The 25,684-nt window shown below is 40.6% G+C and overlaps 1 protein-coding gene and 1 long non-coding RNA gene across 4 annotated transcripts in view; one reads left to right on the top strand and one right to left on the bottom strand.

The window, feature by feature from the left end:
• LOC101951641 (CD99 antigen) overlaps window positions 1–25,684 on the top strand; it is a 514,232-nt gene that overhangs the window by 483,120 nt on the left and 5,428 nt on the right. The window lies entirely within an intron of this gene.
• Window positions 10,238–24,147, bottom strand: LOC135983960 (uncharacterized). The gene is made up of 3 exons (XR_010601836.1): window positions 24,070–24,147; window positions 13,898–14,053; window positions 10,238–11,778 (listed from the first exon to the last, which is right to left on the bottom strand). It is a non-coding gene; the product is annotated as an uncharacterized LOC135983960 (long non-coding RNA).

The raw sequence follows: 25,684 nt of genomic DNA, 5'->3' as shown, positions 1-25,684 counted from the left end.
ATATTCAAATGACCTACCATATACTGGGTCTCGAAAGTTTGTTAATGCAGATGATATATGCCTCAGAACTCAGTCACACTCCTTTGACATACTTGAGAGTGTTCTGAAGATGGTGGCTATGGCCGATTATTGTTGTCAGTGGCTCAGGATACCAAGTGGCAGTAAGACTATGTCAAGTGTCTTCCACTTAGCTCTCTGCCCACTTGTGCATAATATAATTATAGTTCTCAATGGTCAGCGAATAAAACATGATTCATAGCTGGTCTATGTAGGCATCACATTGGATAGAACTTTAATATATCATGACCATCCTACAAACACAGCAATTAAGGTCAAAATGTGCAACAACCTGCTTGGAAAACTGGCTGGAATGACATGGGGTGCCAATGCCCAAACGTTATGCACGTCAGCCTTGTCACTCTGGTATTCAGCTGTGAACTGCACTCCAGTATGGGCTCACTATCTCACACAATGATCAAAGTACAACTTAATTCCACCATGTATATTATTTCAGGCACACTTAAATCTATTCCTCTATCGTGATTACTGATTCTCTATTGCTCCATGCAGTGCTCGCAGAGAGGACAGCATAGCAAAGCTCATGATGAAATTGCATGGTATCCCACCTCTACCATTAATTAATGACTTGTTTAATCCACCATATGGTCTGCACTCCTGGTGCCTGTTGTGGATAAGTTTACCGGGTGAGTGATTTATAGTAGAGGTATGGTGAGCTTCATGGTCCACAGAGAAAGTGACAAATAATTATCTTGTCTTGGACCTCACTCAACACTAACGTGGGTTTGATTTACCGTGAAGGCAATGGAGCTTTCTGAACCAGTTTCATGCCAGACATGAAATTTGTGCTGCAGTGGAATTTCAATGTCATTTTAGAGACAGCCCACTATGTCAATGTGGGCAGCCACAAACCATGACACATATTGCTGCAAAATGACTCAACTTCCTAGAAGTCTTCATGCCTTGAATATTGTTGATAAGAACGCTGTGGCTTGGCTTGACCAGATTGCGTATGCCAAATAATAATTCAGTATCTTTCTAGGAATGTGCTACTCAAAACTGAATGTAACATTCCAGGTGTGCATGCACCAGTGGTCTATGTAGAGAAACTACTACCTCCCTGCTCTGCAATGTAATCCCTTTGTACATTTAGCACAAAACTGCACTGAATCTTTTAGCAGCTATATTCCATTGCAAATGCATGTCTGGTTTGCTGCCTACCTTATCTTTTTGAGCATTACTTCTTCCCAAGTTTCTCCTTCCTACTGAATATATGCAATTTAGGTGCCCCCACCTCCCCTGCAATTTATTGTTTTCTGCCCACATTTCCAGTCTCTCTAGATACCTTGTATTATTTCTCTGTCCCAGCAGCTCCCTCCAATTTAATATAATCTGTACATTTCACTAATGTGCTGTTTACTTCCTCTTCTGGATCACTTGTGAAGAGGATAAATAAGACCAGATGTATCAACAAACCCTGGAATACCCCCAGTAGACACTCTCTCCAACTCAATACACTGCTTTTTATCATTACCCTCTGTTTACAACCAGCTAGCTAGTTTTCAAACCACATTACAGTGTCAAGCCAATTTGAACTGAATTCATATTTCAAGTAGATTTTCAGGAGACAAAGTATTAAATATTAATTAAAATCTAACTATAGCACAACTGCTGTGTTCTCCTCATTACCCAATATTATAATGCTGTCAAAAAGTAATTGAGTTTGTACCATCAGGCACTTCTTCACTGGTGCTCACTGCACATTTGATCTGTTGCGTGTTTTTACTGTCCAGATATGCAGCTATGCACACACGCCAAGATGTGTACAGTGATGCAGGCACCTCTACATTGGCTGAACACTGCACCATCCTGTTTACTAATGGCACATACAATGGATATCACTGGAAACTAACCCTATATACTGCTATGGGAAATATAGAGTCATAGAAGTGTAGGACTGGAAGGGGCTTCAATAAATCATCTAGTCAAATCCCTTGCACTCTAGGTAGTTCTACATAATAAATTGACCCATTCCTGACAGGTGTTTGTCTAATCTCTTTTTAAAAACCTCCAGTGACGCAGATTCTAGACTCTCCCTAGGCAATTTGTTCCAGTGCTTAACTACCCTGACAGTTATGGAGTTTTTCCTAATGTCCAACCTAAACCGCCCTTGCTGCAATTTAAGCCCATTGCTTCTTGTCCTATCCTCAGAGATTAAGGAGTACAATTTTTCACCCTCCTACTTCTAACAATCTTTTATATACTTGAAAACTGTTATGTCTCTGCCTCCTCAGTTTTCTCTTTTCCAGACTAAACAAACCCATTTTCCCCCCAATTTTTCCTCATAGGTCATGTTTTCTAGACTTTTAATCATTTTTGTTGCTCTTCTCTGGACATTCTCCAATTTGGCCATATTTTTTCTGAAATGTGGCATCCAGAACAGGACAATACTTCATTTGAGGCCTAAGAAGCATGAAGTAGAGTTAATACAGCTATTTCCTTTGTCCAACTACCTGCATACTGCTGCCAAGTGGTTCATTGTCCTGTCATTATTGCCATCCTGTCTCTGGTTCTTGCAGTCAATATATCAATGTAGCCAGTGAATGGAGTTCTCTTGCTAACTCAGTGTCCAAGCTGATGTCACCTCTGCCTAATGGGGATGTGTAAGTGAGCAAATGGTGTAAGTGAGAAAAAGTTACAACAGTTTGGACCCTGCTATACATGGTCACAAAGCACTGTAGTTTGAAAAACTCATTTGCATGATAATCCAAGAAAATCAAAAATTTGCCCAGAAAACTGGGCTGAGTGGCTCTGAAGAGCTTCTGGCTTCTTCTATTTAGTGGAAGGGAAGGAAAACAGCAGAATGGCTTTTTTAACTGGCTTCTTTTTGTTTAATAATAATAGCATTTTGCCAAGTTTAAGTCCCAGTTTTCTCCAGTCTAATTTTAAATAATCCAAAACTATGAGGTTTATACCACACCCCCTCTGATTAAGCAGTTGGCAGAATCCTTTTGAACAATACATATTCAATAAAATAATGAATCTTTGGTCTGCAGAATACACTAACAGCAGGTATAAAAAGAGTTTTACTGAAAAGTATACACAGTTAATATTCTGGGTAGTAAAGTGTAATCATGTAATACTTGTAATTTTCCATAATTCAAAAACAAAGGACCAAATTTATCTTGATGTAACTGTTAGGCAATGGGACTACATCTGGATGATTTTGACTGATGATATTACTGGCTGCCAATTCAACATTAAAGTCCGCATTACCCCACAAAATCTTTGTAAAGAATGCAAGCAAACAAGTCAAAAACCATTGTGTTCTTTCAAGCAATAATCAGGTAGTAAAAGGATGGGGAGGTTATACAAAAGGAAATCTTGGAAGAAAGTTAATTCATATCCATCTTGTGAGCACTCCAAACCTCAAAGTAGACCCCTGGAACCTACACTGTCAATTAAAATTATGATATGTTTTATACAAATTATGCCTCATGAGGTGGAATTTTAAAAGTCTTAATCTGTTGAACATTAATATCCTATTGGATTGTATGTGCTATCATTGTATGGGAAGTTATGAAGTATTGCTATATGTGTTACTGAAATATGTTCTGCGGTTGGGAACACTCACAACCAGCCTTTCAGTTACAACAAAGGAGCAGCCATCGATAATCAGTCGTAATCCACTATTTTAGAAACTCCTTAAGAGAAGGAACGTACACAATGGAGTCTGCTTGACCAACGGAGACCGCCTGACCCCCACATCACAGCAAGGACCTTTCTAGCAGTTGGAAGAAAGTATAAAAAGAGAGACAGTGACATCATCACTTGACCTCTCTCCCCCACCCCATCTCATCTCACGGACAAAGACTTTGAACTGGGGAAATTTGGACACAGGCTGGAAGGGAGTCCCAGCCTGTGTATTGAGGAACTGTAACCTGTTTGTACCATCTGTCAGGATGAGAAAAGCTGTTTGATTCAGCTCTTGCTTAGACTAAGATGGTACAGTTCTGGGATGCAAGACTGTGGAGCTGGGGGAATTGGATGGAGTCTATTGATGGTTCATGAATGGCTGGGAGATCATTCATGTAACACTGTTGGGTATGTCCCTGCCTGTGGATGTCTGTATAAGTGCAGTACTTGCCAGAGGTTTGTAGCGTGACATTAGCATCACAATGTGAGGGATACCCCAAACCGGTGGGTTTTGGAGGGCTCAGCAATCCCACAATCCAGATTACACTCCAGGGACCCCACCACAGATCCCTCCTAAATAATTACCTCTTCTTCAGGCCCACACGAGAAGTGAAATAATAATGACTATAAAAACAACAAGGAGTCAGGCGGCACCTTAAAGACTAACAGATTTATTTGGGAATAAGCTTTCTTCGGATGCAAGTGAGGTTTTTACCCATGAAAGCTTATGCCCAAATAAATCTGTTAGTCTTTAAGGTGCCACCAGACTCCTTGTTGTTTTTGTAGATACAGACTAACACGGCTACCCCCTGATACTTGAATAATGACTATGAAGCTCCACATTTAAAATAAACAAAAACAAGCAGCTCCCTTCTCTGGGTCTCCCAGTGTGTCTTGCTTTTTCTGTGTCTGTTTTCTGAGCTGTGAACTCCTCTGGTCAGGGATTGTCTATTTTTGGCCATTGTACAGCCCCATGCACCTAGCTAGTACTTATCAAATAGTAAATAAAAACTTAATACTAATCCAATTTAATTTTTGATATTATGACAAAAATCCTATCTTACAAATGGATCAGCCAAACAGAAGCAGGTAACAAGCACATGAGCTGATTGTTTCATTTGGCAGCTGCTCTGATGATGTTTTCACACACCCTTGTAGTTTTAAGAAGTGGGAAGGGTTTTCCTCTTTGATTTAGGAGAAGAAAAAGCATGTGTGTATTTCAGTGTCAGCACAAAAAACTTAGTTATTACATTTAAATCTCAACCCAGCATTATTCTGGCTTCTGATTGTTTAAACAAAATTGCTTTGGCTCAGAGCACGTTAGCCTTTTAAGGGATTGTTTCATCCTTCATGTTGTTACTTGCAGTGAGTACAAATGTTCTGTGCATCTGTTGTTGCAAAATTAGGGCTCAAGGCCACTCTCACTGAAGTGAATGAGAGATTTGCATTCATTTTACTGAGATCAGGCCCATGCTATTTAACCGGGAAAAGGTAAAATCCAGATGGAAGCAAATGATTTAAGTAGTATCAGTCTCTGTTTCTTATAGGAATGAGCCCACTCCATATGGATGGTTGTATGGAGCTGGTAAACTTGTTGACATTGCTCAATCTATATAGACATTGTGCATTGCAGGTAACTAAGAGGCTACTTATACTGCATTACCATTTCTCTTCTTCCCCCCACAATCAGACTCGGACCAAAATTATGTTGTAATAAGAAATGGGGAAAAAAAACATCTTTGTACTATAGAAACATCTGAACAGAAGTTATCCAGGTCTGTGGATCATTTGCAGTCTGAAGGTGAGAAGGAGGAATGGCCAAGGCCCCAGCAAATGCCCACTGCCACAAATCCCATAGGGCTATGGCAACAGGGGGTGCAGATCTGAGAAGATACAAAGCTGAGCCAGGGCCAAGCCACTGCCCAGCAGCCCTGAATAGGGAAGTACATGCTGCCTTCCCTTGGTCTTTATGCTGGTGAATCTCCCCACCCCCACCAACACATTTTGGTAGCTGCCCCTTGACTGCAGAGTTCTCTTTGACAAGAGTTAAGAATAACCCCAATTCGATCACCTGCATAGCAAAACGCAAGACTCATATCCTTTCCCTAGCCTCCCTATGACACACATACTCTACAAAAAGTTGCCCAAACAACCCCAAATCCACCCTCTCTCTCTCTCTCTCTCACACACACACACACACACACACACACAGGCTTTCTTTACTGCACAAAAAGTATGTGTTTTTACATTGAGATAGCTGCCTTGGTGTAAGATGCTAGTGGATATAAAGTACTGTAACTTCTACCTCAATGTAGCTAGTCAGGGCAAAACACGTGTGGAGTATAGGGTCTTCCTCAGCTAGCTCCCTCAAGTTAAAACTCCCTGTACCTTGTCTCTACTAGGGTTTTACCTTGAAATGGCTATTTTGCTGTAAAAACACCCTTTTTGTAATGAAGACAAAGCCACACACAGCTGACCCTGTTCTTTGAGTAGGCATGAAAAGAATAAAAATAGAGTATTAGAAGAAGAATGAAGTTCTAGACAATTTCTTTCCTTGAGACATATAAAAGAGGAAACAAGCACAGCTTTTTGTGTAGCTCACTAGCATGCATTTATGTAATTTCATAAAGCACACAAATATTTTGGTGATGAAAGTAATATAACTACCCACACAGAAAGAGAAATTTGACTAGAGGATATCATACATGCTTAATGCAAAATCTTTTTCAGGTCTTCATGAAACACATGTGCTAAATGGAATCATTTGCTTAAGATCTACAATCATAGAAAATCATAGAAATGTAAAACTGGAAGGGCCCCCAAGAAGCTATCTAGTCCAGTCTCCTGCACTGAGGCAGTACTATTATCTAGACCATCCCTGACAAATGTTTGTCTAAACTGTTCTTAAAAACTTCCAATGACAGAGATTCCACAGCCTCCCTAGGTCATTTGTTCCAGTGCTTAACAACCCTTTTAGTTAGGAAGTTTTTCTTAATGTCTAACCTAAATCTCCCTTGCTACAATTTAAGCACATCACTTCTTGTCATGTCCTCAGCGGTTAAGGAAAATAATTTATCACCCTTTTCTTTATAACAACCCTTTATGTACTTGAAGACTGTTATCGCGTCCCCCCCTCATTCTTCCCTTCTTCAGACTAAACAAACCCATTTTTTTCAATCTTTCCTCATATGTCATATGCTCTAGAGTCTAAACCTTGAATCATTTTTATTGCTGTTCTCTGGACTTTCTCCAATTTGTCCATGTCTTTCTTGAAGTGTGGTGCCCAGAACTGGACACAGTACTCCAGTTGAAGTCTTATTAGTGCTGAGTAGAGCAGAAGAATTACTTGTCATGTCTTGCTTACAACACTTCCGCTAATACATCCCAGAATGGCGTTCTTTTTTTGCAACAATATTATATTGTTGACTCATATTTAGTTTGTGATCTACTATAGCCTCCTTTTCTGCAGTAGTCCTTCCTAGGCAGTCATTTCCCCTTTTGTATTTGTTCAATTGATTATTCCTTCCTAAGTGTAGGTACTTTGCATTTGTCCTTATTGAATTTCATCCTATTTATTTTAGACCACTTTTCCAGTTTGTCAAGATTTTGAATTCTAATCCTGTTCTCCCAAGCACTTGCAATGCCTCTCAGTTTGGTCTCATCCTCAGACTTCATAAGTGTACTCACTATGCCATTATCCAAATCATTTATGAAGATTGACTCGAACAGAACCCAGGACAGATCCTCGTGGGACCGCTTTTGATATGACCTTCCAGCTTGACTCTGAACCATTGATTTACTATTCTCTGTGTATGGTTTTCCAACCAGATGTGCATTCACCTTATGGTAGGTTAATTTAGGCTATATTTCCCCATATTTCCTGCAAAAGAGCAGGTTACAATAGACTTGTCAAATGTCAACATTGAAACACAAATTCCTGACAGTGCTCTTTATATTTTCTTATGATTACTGGATGCTCTTTTTCCTCAGCAGGGTTAGCAAAGAGAGGAATTTACATCCTAAATATTGCCTTGTTTTATTCCCGCCTTTTACCCATCATTACCATGGTGAAAGGTGGAAAAATTTAAACACTGGGGTCAATCTAGTGCAGCTTGGCCATGCAATCTCAGAGATCCAAAAGAGCAGAAGAGAAGGTGTCCTTGACCTCTACATACAGCAACCAAATGTCATCCTGCATTTGATAACTATGTGAGAATCACAGAAAGTTACACATCTCAGAAGTCATAACATCACAACTGTGTGAAAGAAGAATCAAACCACACCCACAAGAACTTCACCTCTGGGATCTTTGCGGCCAGCTGCCAAAAGTCATTGTGTGTATTTTAGAAGCTGTAATGACACCGTTCAAATGTTTATTTAAAATATTTTCCTGCAATTAAATATTCATCCTATTGGGAATTACCTGGCATGGTCATGTTTGCCCAGGCGCAACAGGAGATATGACTATCAGTCTAAGTCGAACCGTCTGTGATGAAAATATTTACTCTGCAGCCTCTCTGTGAGCCTGTATAGGGTCATATATGTACAGAGCCTTCCTCAGAACAAAATGTACCATTTGAAAGTTGCTCACATTACAGCCACACCCATATGCAGCAGCACAGGGTTTAGATCTACAGCATTTATAGATATAGGGTCAGATTTAACTTTATGCAGGAAAGAGCAAAATAACAGGACAGGACCCTTCCACGGAGGTCTGTCTTCCTTCCCTGCCTCCCCCATTCTGAGCAGTGTTGCTCCCTTTTCAACCCTATCTCCAGGTGGAGCATTCTCTACAGGGCTGGAGAGGCAGGGACACCTGGGCCCAGTACTGCCCTTTACCCCATCACACCCATCATAAGCACATAGCGCATGCCTACACTGCTTCAGGGAGTGAGCCTCCCAGCTCAGGTTCACAAACTCATGTTCATGAGGCTTGTGCCAGTGCTCTAAAAATGGCTGGGTAGACATTGCTTTGACATTGTGGCTTGGGCTGGAGCTCAGGCTTTCAAGCCCACTCCCAGACTTCACAACTATTTTTAGAGCACTAGCATGAGCCCCGAGCACAAGTCTGTGGACCCGGGCTGGGATGCTTGCTTTCAGATGCAGCATAGACATGCTCATAGAGGCCTGCACCCATTCATACAAAAATCATTCAAAAAAAGAAGAACAGGAGGACTTGTGGCACGGATACAGACTAACACGGCTGCTTTCTGAAAAAAATCATTCAGTTATTTCCCTGCTCATCACGCACCTTCACAAGGAATGTTGTTTTCTCCTCTTCGTAGCCTCGAGTAGCTATGACTTGGAATGCCCCCCCACAGTGAGGTCTCAGTGCTGCCATGCCAACTGGCACTGTATCAAATTGGAAATGTTACTCAGTGTTCTCTTTAGATTAACTTTCAATGTGCACAATTTACAGTAGCGGCTGCTGAACAGTGATGGCTACATTTTGTCATTAAGTCTTCTCTAGGGAGGGTGCAGCAGGGATTGCATTATAGTGGGGATTCCAAGAGGAATTCTGATTGATTCAAATACCTCCTGAGCCTCATTTGCATCCTCTTTTGAAATGTTACACTATGAACTTCCCTCACCATGCCAGGCCAGCTTTGCTGGCTAGCATCAAAGCACATGTCCATGTCTATGTTCATGCTTTTATTCAGGGCCCTCTAAGAGCAAACACTGCTGGTGCTGCTAGGTGGGAAAAATGCCTCTGCTTCTCAACAGGACTGTGCTCATTTCTTGGATCTGCATCTTTAAGACCTCAAAGAATGTGGGACCTGGCTAGTTTAGAGAGCCCTGTTCATCACTTAACTGTCAAGACAGTTATACTCATCAATTACAGAAGCTGAAAAAGCTCGAGGTAAAATTTTCAGTAGCTGGGGAAGAGTGTTCTGAGCTGATGACCTTAACCTGTGAGTGTTCGTTGAGACACTAGAGATGGGTTTTGTGAAAAAAGATTGCCAGGTGACAACCACCTTTACCAATACACTCCCTTCCCTTTGTCCACGGGAAAAAAAACCCTCTGTCTTCTTCACTCAGCAATAAGAAAGCAGTAGTACTTTACAGATCATAAGTGCTGGAACTACTGGTTCTGGGGGTGCTGCCGCACCTTCTGGATTGAAGTACTTTCCTTATATACACAGTTTGGCTCTCAGCACCCCTACTATGAAAATTGTTCCAGCATCCCTGTTACAAGAATTTGCAATCCTTAAGTTAGTGGTTTTGGCTAGATAATATAGTAATAGATTAACTAGATCAAATAGAAAGTGCTACAGACGATTAGAAATGCAGGCAAGGTTATTGCTAGGGCTGTCAATTAATCACAGTTAAGCAATTAGCTCAAAACAAATTAACTCAATTAAAAATTAATCACAATTGCATTTTTAATTGCTCTGTTAAACAATAAAAGAATACCAATTGAAATGTATAATACATATTTTTGGATGTTTTTCAATATTTTCAAATATATTGATTTCAATTACAACACAGAATACAAAGTATTGAGTGCTCACTTTATATTATTTTTGATAACAAATATTTGCATTGTAAAAAAGATAAAAGAAATAGTATTTTTCAATTCACTTCATACAAGTACTTAGTGCAGTCTCTTTATCCTGAAGTGCCATGGTAGTCAAAGCATGAAGGGACATACAAATGTTTAGCAAACCTTGAAACACCGGCTACAACCGTGCCATGTGAAGACCTGTTCTCACTTTCAGGTGACACTGTAAATAAGAAGCTGGCAGCATTATTTCCTGTAGATGTAAACAAACTTGTTGAGACAGCAATTAGCTGAACAAGAAGTAGGACTGAGTGCACTTGTTGGCTCTAAAGTTTTATACTGTTTTATTTTTGAGTGCAGTTATGTAAAAAATAATTTTACATTTGTAAGTTGTGCTTTCACAGTAAAAAGATTGCACTACAGTTCTTGTATGAGGTGAATTGAAAAATACTATTTCTTTTATCTTTTTTACAGTGCAAATATTTGTAATAAAAAAATATAAAGTGAGCACTCTATACTTTGTATTCTGTGTTGTAATTGAAATCAACGTATTTGGAAATGTAGGAAACATCCAAAATATTTAAATAAATGGTATTCTATTATTGTTTGACAGTGCAATTCAAACTGTGATTAATTGCAATTAAAAAAAAAATCTTGCGATTAATCATGATTAAATTTTAATCATTTGACAGCCCTAGTTAGTCCTAAATAAATAGGCAGAGGAGACAGTGATTCTGAGGGGAAACCAAAATATCCGTAGCACTGTGCTTCTAAAAACACTGTTTAGAAAAATCTGTGTTTGTGGATACAGGCCAGATACTAAGGAACTGTGTTACTTTCTTTAACTCTGCTGAAGGGAAGGAATTGGCAAGTGCTGAATTCTACATATTGTTTACTTCTGCTAAACAAGAGCATTATTGTAAGGAGATGTTCTACAATTGACAACTGTACAGTAAAACGGTTATGTTACAGTATGCAAATATTTTTGTATGTGTGTGTTCCTTCCTATTGTTCAGCTCACTGTGTAAGGAATTAGAAAATGAAATGTAAATTGGAAAAAGCACAGAACTGATGCCAAATGAAACTGAATCAAATACTTGAAACTAGGAAAATGCAATGAATGCAGGATGCAATTTTTCCAACAGTGGCTGGATTACTTCTCTCTGTCTCTGGTACCATTGAAGCATAGCAATGTAATTTACAACTAAGCAAGCAGTTCAATGGGCTTGTTTCTGCTGAAGGAAGCCATCTAAATCTTGATTTCTGGTGACAGAAAATGCTGCAGCGGGATCTGGAACTCAGAGTGGGGGTGGTGCAGGGTTCAGTAGAGTGCACGGCAAAAGTTCCCATCAAATGAGCTAGATCAGAGACTCTCCCACATAGTTTCTGCTTGATGGGCTTTTACGACGTTCCAGCCAGAATTTAAAGTTAGCGCTTCCTGGCTGGAACTCACAAAAGAAGCAACATTTCCTCTGCCCAAAGGCACACAGTTGCCACTGCTGGCACAGGATCTAATCCTTTGGACTCAAGCTTCAGCCCTCTTTGGCTCCCTTGGCACACCTCTGGGAAGAAAAGGAAGAGAGCAAAATGTAGCCATATCTACCCAACTGTAGAATTCCCTACTCTGGGAGAGACTTTAGCTGGTGTAGGGCTGATATGGCTGTGTCCTATGCCACCCTCACAACCCATAGTCACTGGTGTAAGCTATCTCCAGGCTACCCTCACCTGGTGGACAGCCTCTTCAGTGGCTGCTAGTGCAAATCAGAGCAACCCAAAGGTTGCTCGAATATACATTGGGAATGGGGATGTTGGAGGATTCACACCCACATTACTCCTCTGAGTCCAATTCTAACCTTATTTACATTAGTGTAACTCCAGTGACTTCATTGCAATTATTCCTGATTTATACCAGTGTAAATGAGAAGAGAATCAGGGCCATTACATAAACACAAAACCCACAACAGACTGCAATGCCTAAGAAGGTGAGCCAAAGTACTGCATAAGGATAAAAGTCAAGTGCTAGTAATGGTCTATATTTTGGGGCTCTGCTTTTACAAGGACTGGAAAGTATTGGTTTGAAACCAATTTCTGCTGCACAAACTTTAAAATGATTTCCTGTTTATAACTGAACATACAGGATTGGATTTTCTAAAACCCACTACAGTAGAACCTCAGAATTATGAACACTGGAGTTACAAATTGACCGGTCAATCACACACGTCATTTGGAACTGGAAGTATGCAACCAGGCAGCAGACACAAAAAATAATAGCAAATATTGTACAATATAGTTCTGTGTTAAACAAACTACTAAAAAAGTAAAGGGAAAGTTTAAAAAAGATTTGACAAGGTAAGAAAACTATTTCTGTGCTTGTTTCATTTAAATTAAGATGGTTAAAAGCAGTATTTCTCTTCTGCATAGTAAAGTTTCAAAGCTGAATTAAATCAATGTTCAAACCTTTGAAAGAACAATTGTAACGTTCTGTTCAGCATTAAGAACATTTCAGAGTTACAAACAACCTTCGTTCCTGAGGTGTTCGTAACTCAGAGGTTCTACTGTACTTGCTTTAGAGACAGGGCCGGCTCCAGGCACCAGCTTAACAAGCAGGTGCTTGGGGCGGCCAAGGGAGAGGGGCGGCATGTGCGGCAATTCGGAGGCGGCAGGTCCCTCACTCCCTCTAGGAGCGAAGGACCTGCCGCCGAACTGCCATCACCGATCGCACCTTTCCCCCCCCCCCCCCCAATTGCCGCCGTCGCTGCTTGGGGTGGCAGAAATGCTGGAGCCGGCTCTGTTTAGAGATGAGATTAATGGTTTTCTTTCATGTGCGTCGAGGGGCATATGCATGGCAGTGGTTTATGGATTTTAAAACATTATATTTTGTGGTTCAATTTGGCTAGGAGAGTAATAGGGGTTATGATACGCTGAGCGTGCATTGTTAAAACAGGGATAGCATAATGGCTGGGTTTAATATAAAGCAGATTGCTGAACACTTTGTAGTTTACACGAATTTGAAGTGACACTGCCATAGAGAGGAAGCTCATAGCCACTGTCCATGTACACGTGGCTATTTATTTTCAGTGTGCGTATCTGGATGCATCTACATTTGCTTTTGCAAAGAAAGTGCCTTTTACAAATCAGCTCTGAATGGAAAAATGTCAACATTTGCAATTGAAATTGTTTACATGTGTATGTGGCTGCTGCCTTTCTTCAAGATGAAAGATTCGTTTTAATTAAGAGCTGCTTTGGAGGGAACTGGATTTCTCTGAGGAATGGTAATGGGATATGGAGTATTTCATTTATTCAAATTCAGCCCAGGTCAGTAGGAATTGAAAGTTAGCATCTGATGTCTCTTTGGTGGTCTATTGACAAAATTACTTGGTGGTCTCAATCTAGTTCCTAATGGACATGCATCAACATCACACATCTCCCATTACTATTAGTTTCGGGGCTCATCTACATGGGAAAGCAAATCAAAATAACTACAATTGGTGGTAATAACACCTTTAGTTATTTGGTTGAGGTTTGTGTGTGGACACCCTAATTTCAAAATAAGTGCCCTATTTTGAAATAACTTAACATGGAAAATAAAAGTAAGTTATTAGTTATTTTGGTTCCTTTTACCATGTAGACAAGCCCTTAGACAAAAATATGAACCAAATGGGACAGGGAGACTAAACTTACCTTTCACAACTAAACGTACTTCCTCCAAGTCATTGTTGGAGCACCTTTCTAGAGCCATGCAGGGAGGCTCATACCTGTGTTCTTCCAGCTTTACAGATAAACAGATGGCTTCAGTCACCAGAACTATAAATCCAGGGTTTTGCATGAGCAGACAACCTATTCAAATAATCAAGAGCTGTATTTTGGTAAAAGTACATGAAGAAATTGTATCAATACAAAACATGACCTACAATGAATTTGTTTATGATATGGTGAGGAAAAACCTCTGGATTCTTAAGTGTCCTGTTCAAAATATTCAGCCCTTTGTAAATTATATTTTATTTATATATATATATATGTATATATATATATACACACACACACACACCCATAAACAAACTCGGGCTGGGTACAGTTAATGGCTTAGTGGTCAAATCCAAACCAGGGCTGTTTCAGTTTGAAAAATACTTACATCCCTGTAATGGACAATGGTCAGGAAAACTGTAAAAGAATGGGGGAAGGGAGATGAAAGACCAAAATCAAGTCTAGTCAAAAATGCCTTAGAGACTGTCTTCAGATATCAGCTTTTGTTTTTATTATTATTATTGTTTTAGTGACACTAACTGCTATTGGCTCTATTAAGCTTATGGTTGTGTTCCCAGCATAAACTCTTCTACACAAGGTTTAGAATCTGGCTATTAGAAATTTTTTAAAAGGCAAATTACTATGTTCAGAAATGACATCATTATTTCATTTAGAAAAGGGGCTAATTGTCATATGCAGTAACTTCATTTTCTCAACAAAAGTTCTATAAACAATAGACTGGCTATATTGCCATTATATGCAGCATTTTAGACCTGAAGAAGAGCTCTGTGCGAGCACAAAATCTTGGAGAAGTTGATCCAATAAAATATACTATAACCACCTTGTCTCTCTATGACCGTTACATTAAGGAGCAGGAATGTAAATGGTCCTCATTGACAGATATCTGTCACAGTTACCGGACGGGCTGTATTTTACATCCATTTTGAGGGCACCCCTCTCATGACAGTTTCACTACCTCTGCCTCTTTCTGGGCCAGGAAGCTAGATCTGTTTACTGAACCATCTGCTGTTTAGAAATCCTGTAAATATATATTATAGTAGATAGACCACAACAGCCCAAAAGAACTTATTCCATTGTCTCAAGCCAAAATATGCATTTTTAAATGAATTCACAGGAGACACTATTCCCCTTAGTAAAGAACATAAGACATTTTAGAAAAAAAGACCAGAAGGCCTATATACTTTGGGATATCTCGCTTTGCCTTAGCAGTAGTTCTCCAATCAGTGCTCTGGAATAGTTTATTTTCCCTCAAAATACTTTACTAAATCCTTTTGTAAACCATTTAGAGTACTTGGCTCCTGTTTCTTCACTATGCAATTTATTGCATATAATAACTTCTCTCTGTATGCAAAATTCCACCTAATTTCCTTTAGAGTATAGGCTTTCTATAGTTTATATTGTCTGCCCTCTTTATCTGACACAAGCTTAAATAGCATTGTTGCATTTATCTTTTCAATTCCCTTAACAATTTCTCATAGTTTAAGAGATCCATCTTAATCTTCTCTTTCCAAAAGAATACTGACCTAGTTTCTTAAATATTTTGGAATAATGAAAATTCTTCATTCCCGCTCTCATTCTGGTTGACCTTTCTTTTACTTCAGTACACTTCTCCCTTCCCCCAAAGAAGAATTTGTAGAAAGTTCAATGAGGAGAAACTCATGAAATCTCCCTTCCTCTTAACTCTTTCCTATGGGGTTTTACCATAGGGAGGGGTGATCTCATCCTTCCATCAGCTTACTTTGTTGGGGGATATCTGGAGGAGATGGAGCACAACTGACACATGTTTCCATCTGTAATGGGGTGGCAGTTGTCCCTCCCCCTCTAGCTCAGAGAGAGGCCAGTCCACCTCACTGGGTCACTGTGGGATCAACCCAGTCACAGAGGGAGTTAGCCAATCGAAGGCTGCAGTCTAGGAGGCCCTGGCCCTAAATCTGTGTGGAGTAGCAAACAGTCTTGGGGCTCAGTCCCTCAGACAGGGTGGAGCAAAAAACAGTCTTTCACCTGGTCTCTTGGCTCAAGCAGACAGCAAACAAACGCAGGCCTCTTGGCCTAAGGTGGGTAGGCGACCACCCCAGGAAGGGGGGAGGCCACAGGGTGTAGGGGGACCTGGGCCCAGCCTACTCCACCAGGGGTCCTAGCCCAGGGCCCTGAAAATGGTGGAGGACTGCCACTGGGCCAGCGGGGATCCCACCAAAACACACCAACCCGAGCACTGACAGAAAAACCAGACTAAAGTCTGGATTCCCTGGGCTACTTCCTACCACATATGGGGAAGGGTTCTGGTGTCCAGGAATCCTCCGTCTCCTCAGAGTATCTGGCTGCCAGGGAGCTCAGTGACTCCTCTCCTGATTTGGTCTCCTCTGGAGGTAGGGTATACCTAGTTCAGTCGCAGGGTCAGGGGTCTGCAGTCAAGAGTGTCTCCTTCCCTGGCTTCCCTTCAATTGAGCAGAAGCCCACCTCTTATACTTTCTGTCCTGCCTCTCTCCCACCTTCTGGTGCGAGGGCCAGGCCCAGCCTGACTCCACCCACCTGGGCACAGAGGGATGCCACGCCACCTCACTTCACCATCTGATACCATGAGACCTATGGAGCCCAAATGCCATGGAAGGGCTTTCACAGGATGATTGGCAACACACCACAGTGACAGAATGCCTCCTCTATCTGTTGGCAGGGGTCCCCTCTGCAGCCAGATGGATAGTGGAGCAAGGGGCCTTTATATGGCTTTGTATTAATGTTCTTTGTATCTCTCCGCATTAATTTTAATATCTCCATTGCACACATGGTAAATAAGTACGTTTAATCATCCTACTGTAGGTTTCTGCATTGACAGGTTAAAAAAAGAGTGACTTAGCTCTGCTTTTTGAACCTTGGGCTACTCCACTAACCCTAATCCTCTGTCTCAATTACTTAAATAATTTAAAAGTATCCTTTCATATATAGAGCATTTCTCTAGCCATTCAAGCTCACCCTTATACTCAATGACGTGAAAGAAGAATGCAGTTCTACACAGTGAGCATAGCTAGGTACATTATGCTTATTATTGTTTTTACTAATTTGCAGTGATTCAGTGGTCTAATGTCAGCACATTGCACCTCCATGGATTGAATTTTGAGTCCCAAGCTCAGGCCTGGGCTAATATGCAGGCAAAAGCACTAGTGTGGACACAGTTATGCCAGACAAAAAGTTCTTTTGCCAGTTTAACATATACCAGGTCCCCAAGCAAAATAAGCTATACTGGCAAAAGGAGTTTTTTTCCCCCTGTGATGGCATATACAAACCCCACACTAGGCAGGAAGGGGTTAAAGGGCAGTATTGGGCCCAGGTAGCCCCGTCCCTCCACCCGGCAAAGCATGCTTCAAATGGAGAAGAGGTTGAAAAGGGAGCAACCCAGCTCAAAAGGGGGAGGAGTACAGACCTACCCTGAAGGCTCCTTCCAAAAAGGACTGGAGGAGCCTCCCTGAGGGATGAAGATTATATGCTGAGCCCAGTTGGGGCTAATGGTTTGGTTTCTTTTCAGTTTTCTTTTTTTTCTTGTATGGAACCAAAAGCAGAGGGAGCAAAGCAGTTGTAGAAAGTGACCTATGGTGGGTAGTTCAGAGGGACAAATGTGCTGGTCGTCCTATGGCCCTGGATTGGAGCCTGGTGGAATGGGCAGGCTTGGGCTCCCCTAACACTGCCCCACTACTGGTTGGCACTAACCACTAGACCACCCAGTCCACTAAGGACCCTATTACTTTACCAGTATAAACTGCATATACATGAAGAGGGTTTTCCAGTATTGCTATACCGACAAACTTTTTACTTTCACTCCCCAGGCCAGCTGGGACCTATGTGCTGCAGTGACAATCAGTAAACTGCAGTTTTCAGAAACCCTTGTCTGACCTTGCACTCTCAAATTATAGCACATATTCTCACACTTGCTTTAAGAGTCATCTGGGCATGATGGCTCTCTCTCCAATACCCAGAAAACAATCATTGGTTTCCATGGAATTGCTTTACTGCAAGAGAGAAGCAGTTAACACTTTTCATCTGAGCACACAAGAAGGACCTTCTGATGAACAGCAGAATATTGTGGCTTTTGTTTTTCTGCTGTGACATTAAAGAGGAATGATACAACAACTTGATCTCGCCAAACAAACTCCATTTTGCCACCAATCTTTTTTTCCACCCCATGATTAATATGATGCAATTAGGTCTGAAGTTATCATTCCTGCAAAGTGACAATTCCCATGTTCATATTAACAGATACTCCAACACTTAGGAGCCATTGTGGGTATTGTGTTACCTAAAGCCCATTGTTAGAGTTTTGGCAAACAAATATTACCCCTGAGTGTTTTCTGGATTGCATAATATCATTACATCTGGTGAGCGTTTAAGCCAAGCAATCCTCATGTCCTTGATAGCAGCTGTTATTACCACTAGGGTAAAGTAGGCTATAATTTCCTATGTCAGCAAAAGAAAAAGACGTCTCCCCCTAATATTTTTATTACCATATACATTTAATTGCTAGCATAACAGAGTGTGTGTTTTGTCAGGACTGAACATTACAAATTAACAGGGGTAATATAAAATTCTTTGAGACCATCTGGGTTTCCTATATAATCTTAGGTTTGTGATTAAAGAGCAACCCACTTCTTTTTTGCAGATATCTTTTTTATTAAGTATCCAGTACCTGTAATACTCAATGACTACTAGTCAAAGGATACTTTCTCATTTCCTACCAGAATTCCTTTTCTAAGTTCCACGTTGTGCCCCCTCTTGTTTCTCATCAATAAAGATAACATATTTTTGCTTTATGCACAATGGCCAATAACAACCAAATCAGAGTACATTTACCATCTTTTTGGTAGCCTATCTGGAACACAACAAGAAGCCAACAGAGAGCAGCAAAGTGAGACTTCGACATGCAAAAAACGAGGTACAGCAAGCAAGCAGACACTGTGCAAATCATTACTGGATCAAGCTCTGTGAAGAGATACAGACAGCCTCAGACACAGGAAACCTCAAAGTCAGGTATGACAGCCTGAAGAAAGCTCTAGGTCCCACTGTCAACAAGGTTGCCCCTCTCAAATTGCACAGTGGTGAAATCATTACAGATAAGAGCAAGCAGTTGTCTCATTGGGCTGAACACTATTCAGAGCTATACGCACAAGAAAGAAACATCACCAGTGAATCACTGGACTAAATACTAACTCTACAGGTCATTCCAGAGCTAGATGCGACGCCCACTGTAGAAGAGCTAAGCAAGGCCATTGATTCGCTATCAAGTGACAAGGCTCCTGGAAAAGATGGCATTCCAGAGGAAATCCTCAAGTGCAAAAAGACAGCTTATTACCATATTTTCATCAGCTGTGACTTAAATGCTGGAAAGAAGGTGAGGTACCACAAGAGATGTGTGATGCAAACATCATCACTTTGTATACAAGTAAAGGCGAAAAGGGTGACTGCAATAACTACAGGAGCATCTCGCTACTAAGTGTAGCAGGAAGAGCTTTCGCAAAAGTCATCTTAGTGTGTCTACAACAGCTGGTGGATCATGTCTGCCCTGAATCACAGTGCAGATTCAGGGCTGGAAGATCAACTATAGACATGATATTTTCTCTGGGTCAACTCCAAGAAAAGTGCAGAGAGCAAAAACGAACATTCTTCATCGCCTTTGTGGACCTAACCAAAGCATTTGACACAGTCAGCAGAGCAGGTCTATCTGCAGTACTAGAAAAGATAGGATGCCCACCAACCCTGTTAAGTGTAATACGTTCATTCCACAACAATACAAGAGCAACTCTCCAGTTTGACGGGTCCACTTCAGACAGCTTTGAGATGAAAAGCGGAGGGAAGCAAGGATGTGTTCTTGCCCATACACTCTTTGGAATCTTCTTCTCGGTATTCTTGAAGTGTACATTTAAGGACATGAAAGATGGAATGCATCTCCACACAAGATCAGATGGGAAACTCTTAAACCTGTCCCGAATTAAGTCAAAGACCAAAGTCAAAAAGGTGCTAATCAGGGAACTTCTATTCACTGATGATGTTGCCCTCATAGCCCACAATGAAGATCTACTACAAGAACTCCTGGACCGCCTTTCAAGTGCCTGTCAGGCATTTGCTCTCACCATCAGCATCAAGAAAACAGTTGTATTATGACAGCAGGTTTCACAAGATCCTTCAATCACCTTAAATGCAGACGAGGTAGAAGTAGTCCAACAGTTCAGCTATTTAGGGTCTACAGTGACCACCAACTTCTCACTGGATGAAGGAAGAAATAAATGTTCATTGGAAAGGCTGCCACCACCTTTAGCAGACTAACTAAAAGAGCATGGAACAACTCAAAGTTTACCATCAAGACCAAAATGCTAGTTTACCAGGCCTGCATCCTCAGCACTCTCATGTATGTAGGGAAACAGACAACTTATGCTCATCAGGAAAAAGTGTTAAACAGTTTCCACCTACGTTGTTTACGTCGCATACTCAACCTTAAATGGCAAGATAAAGTCACCAACGCAGAGTTCTTCAAAGGGCAAATTTACCAAGTGGGACAGCCCTACTCAAGCAAAGTTGACTGCTCTGGCTGGGCCATCTGAGTAGGTTGGAAGATGGATGCATACCCAAGGACATGCTATATGGGGAGCTATCACAGGGAACAAGTACAACAGGACATCCCAAGCTTCGCTATAAAGACACATGCAAGCGAGATATGAAGGAATTTGGAATTAATCCTGACCAATGGTAAATCTTGGCAAGTGATCGTAACAAGTAGCGCCATCGTCTCCATCAGGGTATCAAATTCCATGACAGAAGCTGACTCCTACAGCTTGAAGAGAAAAGAGCTTGTAGGAAGCAAGCAGCTCCCAACCAAGATACATACATTTTGTAATAACTGCCAAAGATCATGCAAATCTCGGATTGAACTATTCAGTCACATGAGACATTGCAAACCATCTACATCATAAGCTGCAGTTCCCACCATCTCTCACAGATGAAAGGATGCCGACATAGGTAGTGATTTATGCGAGAGAAAGCAGTGTTTAATGAGATCAACTGGCTCTGCAGAAAAACAACAGCACACTGAAGCAAAATAAAAAAAAAATGACAGGGAAATCTCAGGGTATATGACAAATATTTGAGAAGGAAACTTTTCAAACTAAAAGCCTTAGTGAAAACAATCAGACTCCAACAGAATGAAAACTGCAATGGTATTACTAAATAATGCTGTACTGTTTGTATCACTCTCCCTTATAATTTAATCTTGACATGGGACAATACACTTTACCAACTACAACTTCTAAGAAAAATATCAAATTTATTTCTTTTGTATTCCAAGTCAAAGTTTATAGCAATAGGTACTGTCGCTTAATACTCACTTATGTTTCACGGAACGCTGGGCACTGTAATGGCTACAGATAGATTTGACTATGGTTTTTTTTTTATTTTAGAAAACCTGAATCATGTTTTGTCTTGCTAATAACAAAAGAAAAGCCACCCTAGCTTTGGGTGCTTTTATATTCATGACTTACAGATCTATAATTTTGTACCTTTTTAATATACATGCTTTCCATTTTTTCCCAGCTTACTTTTGACATCTTCAAGATAAAACCATCATCTCCTTTTCCCCTTTAATTCTTGCCATGCTTCTAGGACTAGGAAAGGTATAAAATAGGAAAGAGTCAGTGGCTTGCTATCTATCTCCAGTATTTTTCCTGCAGTAAGATGGTAGGTGCCCTCCGCACCTTCTGAACTCAGGCCCTCCTGTGTTAAATAATTAAGTCAATGATTAGTATTCAACAATTGAATAAAGATTCGACAAATAAACCAAAAAAGTGAACTTTGATAAATAACGCATTCATCTACTAGTACTGAGCCAGCTCTAATTAAATGATACCACTTTTGTACAGACAAAGTACAGATCTTTTTCCTCTTACCACTGACCCAGCTGCTATACTTTTGAAACCCACTCAGTGTTTACACGAAATGAGAAATGGAAAACAAAACACTTTCTAAAGCTAACTTCAGAGAATAGTGGAGTGATGCTTTTTTTGGCACTAGACGATTAAACACTGCCTTTTCTCTCATGATTTCCTTTAATGGCTCCAGTCAGTTACATTTCTGCAGTTAACAGTTTGGACTCCTAGAAGAGCAAACAAAGTCCTTTCTCATTCTTCATCACTCTTTTGACTAGGAGATCTCCAGGGCAGGGACTGTCCCAATATCTCTGTCTGTCATAGTTCTCAGCACAATGGGATTCTGATTCTGATTACAGCCTTTGGGCACTACCAAAATATCAATGTTTAATAAATAACAATTGTGCCTTTCATTTTATTCTGTTGTTTGGAAAAGACATAAAAACATGGTATTGCCCACGAAGGCTCTGTTTCCAGAAACTAAGAGTGTTAGGCCTGTTATCCTGGCTAAATTCCCCAAATAGAGGAGTTATAGTACTCAGAATGTAATTAACTGTCACTTTAATTAGATATGGCCTTGCCATGCACTGTTTTGTGGTCTTGCAGATAATAAGGACTTCCATCTCCTGCAGTGGAATTACCTGCATTTCAATGGTGAGTTAAGCAATGTGATCCACATTTCCCAAGGAAACACAATAAAAAACGTTGTCATTGTCAAACAAAACACCGAGCTAGCACAATCTAGGACTTCCAGCACAATTTTGTGACCAGTTGTCCTTTTCCATTGTAAACTCAGAATAAGGACTGTTTCTTCCTTCCTACCCTGTCAAGTTCAAAGCACTCTATCAGCATTTACATAATGAAGCAACAATATAAAAGTATATAAGATAAGCTGAGGCATGGTAAAAACCCTAAATAAATCACTAAAGGACCCACTCCTGAAAACACTTATGTGCATGCTTCACTTTAACTGGTTGACTTCAGTGACTCTACTCGTGTGCTGGAAATGAAGCATGTATGCTTGCCAGATTGGGCCCTAAATGACCATCACAGGAATTTCATTAGAATGTGTCTTCTTGTCTATGCAGTTGGCACACAGCACTACTGCTAGGAGATTTTTATATCCGCTGTTATGGCTTCTTAAAACATACAATTTATAATCTTAAAACCATATAGAATGCTCTCCTCAGACACATCACTGTAAGAGAAACTTCCAGATGGGAATGGTTAGAATAGCTCCTGCTAGCATAGGCCGGTGGAAAGCTTTCATTAGAGCTGCCATAGTGGGTCAGCCCATGGTCCATATTGCTACTATTCGGTCTCTGACCAGGGCCGATACCAGAGCAGGGGAGGTGTGTACAGAACATGGCAATTATGGAGTGCTCCATCCATCTTCCACTCCTGGCAGTCAGAGGTTTAGGGTCACCCCAAGCATGGGATTGCATCTCTGAATATATATATATATCCAATTCTCTTTTGAACCCAGTTATGCTTTTTGCCAACATATCATGGCACTGAGTTCCATAGGTTAGCTGTGCATTGTGGGAAAAATTACTTCCTTTTGATTTTATTAAACTGGTTGCCTATTAATTTCAATGAGTGACCTCTGGTTTTTGTATTGTGTGACAGGGTAAATAACACTTCTCTAGTCACTTTTTTCTGCACCATTCATGATTTTAAAGACCTCTATTATATCCCTCCTTAGTCATCTCTTTGATTTCTTCAAAGCATTCTAATAGATTGGTGAGGCATGACTTTCCTATATAAAAGCTGTATTGACTCTGCACCATCAAATTGTGTTTATCTAGTGAGACAAAGCTCTGTCCTTGTCTCTGTGGGTCCCACGTTTCCTAGCAGATTTCGCTAGCCTCAGAGGCTCATTGTGACCCTCCACGTAGCCCTTCTCTCTCTAGGGGCAGGGGTCACAGCCTATTGAGCCATTTTCATCATAAGCCAGCAAGGGAGGTGAGGAGAAGCTATCCTCCCTCGCACAGTCTCTGTTGTCTCTCAGTGATTAATCAGGGGGGCAAAAAGGAGGATCCCGGGCCTACCCTCTACTCTGGGCTCCAGTCCAGGGACCCTAATAGTATCAGCTATGGTAGCTGATCTTTTAGAAACAGGACATCTACAATTCCCTGGGCTACTTCCCCACAGCAGCCCCCACTTCCTCAAGCTCCACTTCACCCTTACCTCAGGGCCTCCTTCCTTGTGCCTGATATGGTGTGTACTTCTCAGTCTCTCCAACGGCGCAACTTCTTTCCACAGCTCCTGACATGCACGCCTCACTGACTAATTGCGAGGCTTTTAACTAGTTTCAGCCAACCCCTGATTGGTTTCAGGTGTTCCAAACAACCTAGTGTTGCCACTGCTTTCTGGAAGGATCTTAATTGGCCCCAGGTGTCTTAATTAACCTGGAGCAACTGCCATTTGGTTACCATGGTAACAGCGATTTGTTTAACCTGGGGCTAACATACCTGTTTCTCACTACATTCCTATGGCCATCTGGCATTGCCCCATCACACTAGCTATCTTGTTTCCTTTAGCTTACCTGATAAAATGTGTGCCTGTGGAACATGGGTGTCAATTTGAGTCCCAGAGTGATGTCTACATAATAGTACACACCACTAATTAACTAAACTCACTTACAATGTCTGGCCACCAGCAGAGGCCGAAATGTCTGAAATAATTCCTTCAATTGTTATAACTTTGTTTTCTAATGGCTGTTTACTATACATAGTGTGCACTAATACCATTCATTGGTCTATGTTATTGTAATATTGTTATTTTTGTCCCATCACAAATATTAACATCCTCTTGGATAGGTTAAATTATCTTGGCTCTTTGGCTTTTGCCTGTAATAATATCCAAGCTCTGGAATTTGCTTCCTCATCTTTTAATATCAGATTTGATGCATTTTATTTCACACTAATTGAAAAATTTTCTTTCAAACAGATCTACTAATGCTATTGCTATTAATGCAAATGCTCTTTATTTATTGTAAACTACTAGATATTTCATATGAATAGAACCACTATAGATATTAATCCAATTTCTATTGTACTGGAAGATAGACATCATATGCTAGTAAGTGCATTTGAAATTGAGCTCAGTTGAATGAGTTCTATTTTGAAAGTGCTAGTAAACAGGTGGTTTTCATCAAAGACCTCAGATAATTTGTTTACATCTGCTTTCTTCTTGGCAACACACACATAAAGTTAACATTTGTTTCATGGCAAAGATGACATTCTTTTTGGATTGCAGCTTGTTTCTTATGTTCCTGATTTTGGAGGGAGACTGATCAACGAGTTAATACTTCTCTGGTACAAAACCAGCTGAGCGTCTAAAGAGAAGTGCCAAGTACCTGATCTTTCCCTGCTTCTCATTTGGTAGGGCAAGAGGGAGATTAGCAACATTAAAATAACCAAGCCCAGATTAGTGAGCTGGTGGAAGTGGCTCTTTCCCTTAAGCATGAGGATCAGACTTCTCCTGCATTTAAAAGTATTTAAAGATAACAGTAGGGTTATTAAAAATAACTTTCTTCCCACTTCACTGGGCCAGTTTCTGTGTTATATTACAAAGGAAGAAACAACAAATCTCTACCATATGGTCAGAGATGATTGAATAGATGGTAATAGCTTCATTGTTAGAAATAAATCCATAAAGATGTTAATATATTTGTGCAAAAGAGTAAAGAAAGGTATTATCAGGATTTGTTTTTTATTGTTACTCCTTTTTGACCCAAACAGTTAGCCAAAATTCATGGCCCTGTAGGATGTTTCCATCAGGAGGAGAAATTCATGATGGA

Source organism: Chrysemys picta, chromosome 1 (genome assembly GCF_011386835.1).
Source record: "Chrysemys picta bellii isolate R12L10 chromosome 1, ASM1138683v2, whole genome shotgun sequence".
NCBI classification, from domain to species: domain Eukaryota; kingdom Metazoa; phylum Chordata; order Testudines; family Emydidae; genus Chrysemys; species Chrysemys picta.
Note: the sequence above shows the minus strand (reverse complement) of the source record. Positions and strands in the feature narration are given on the sequence as shown.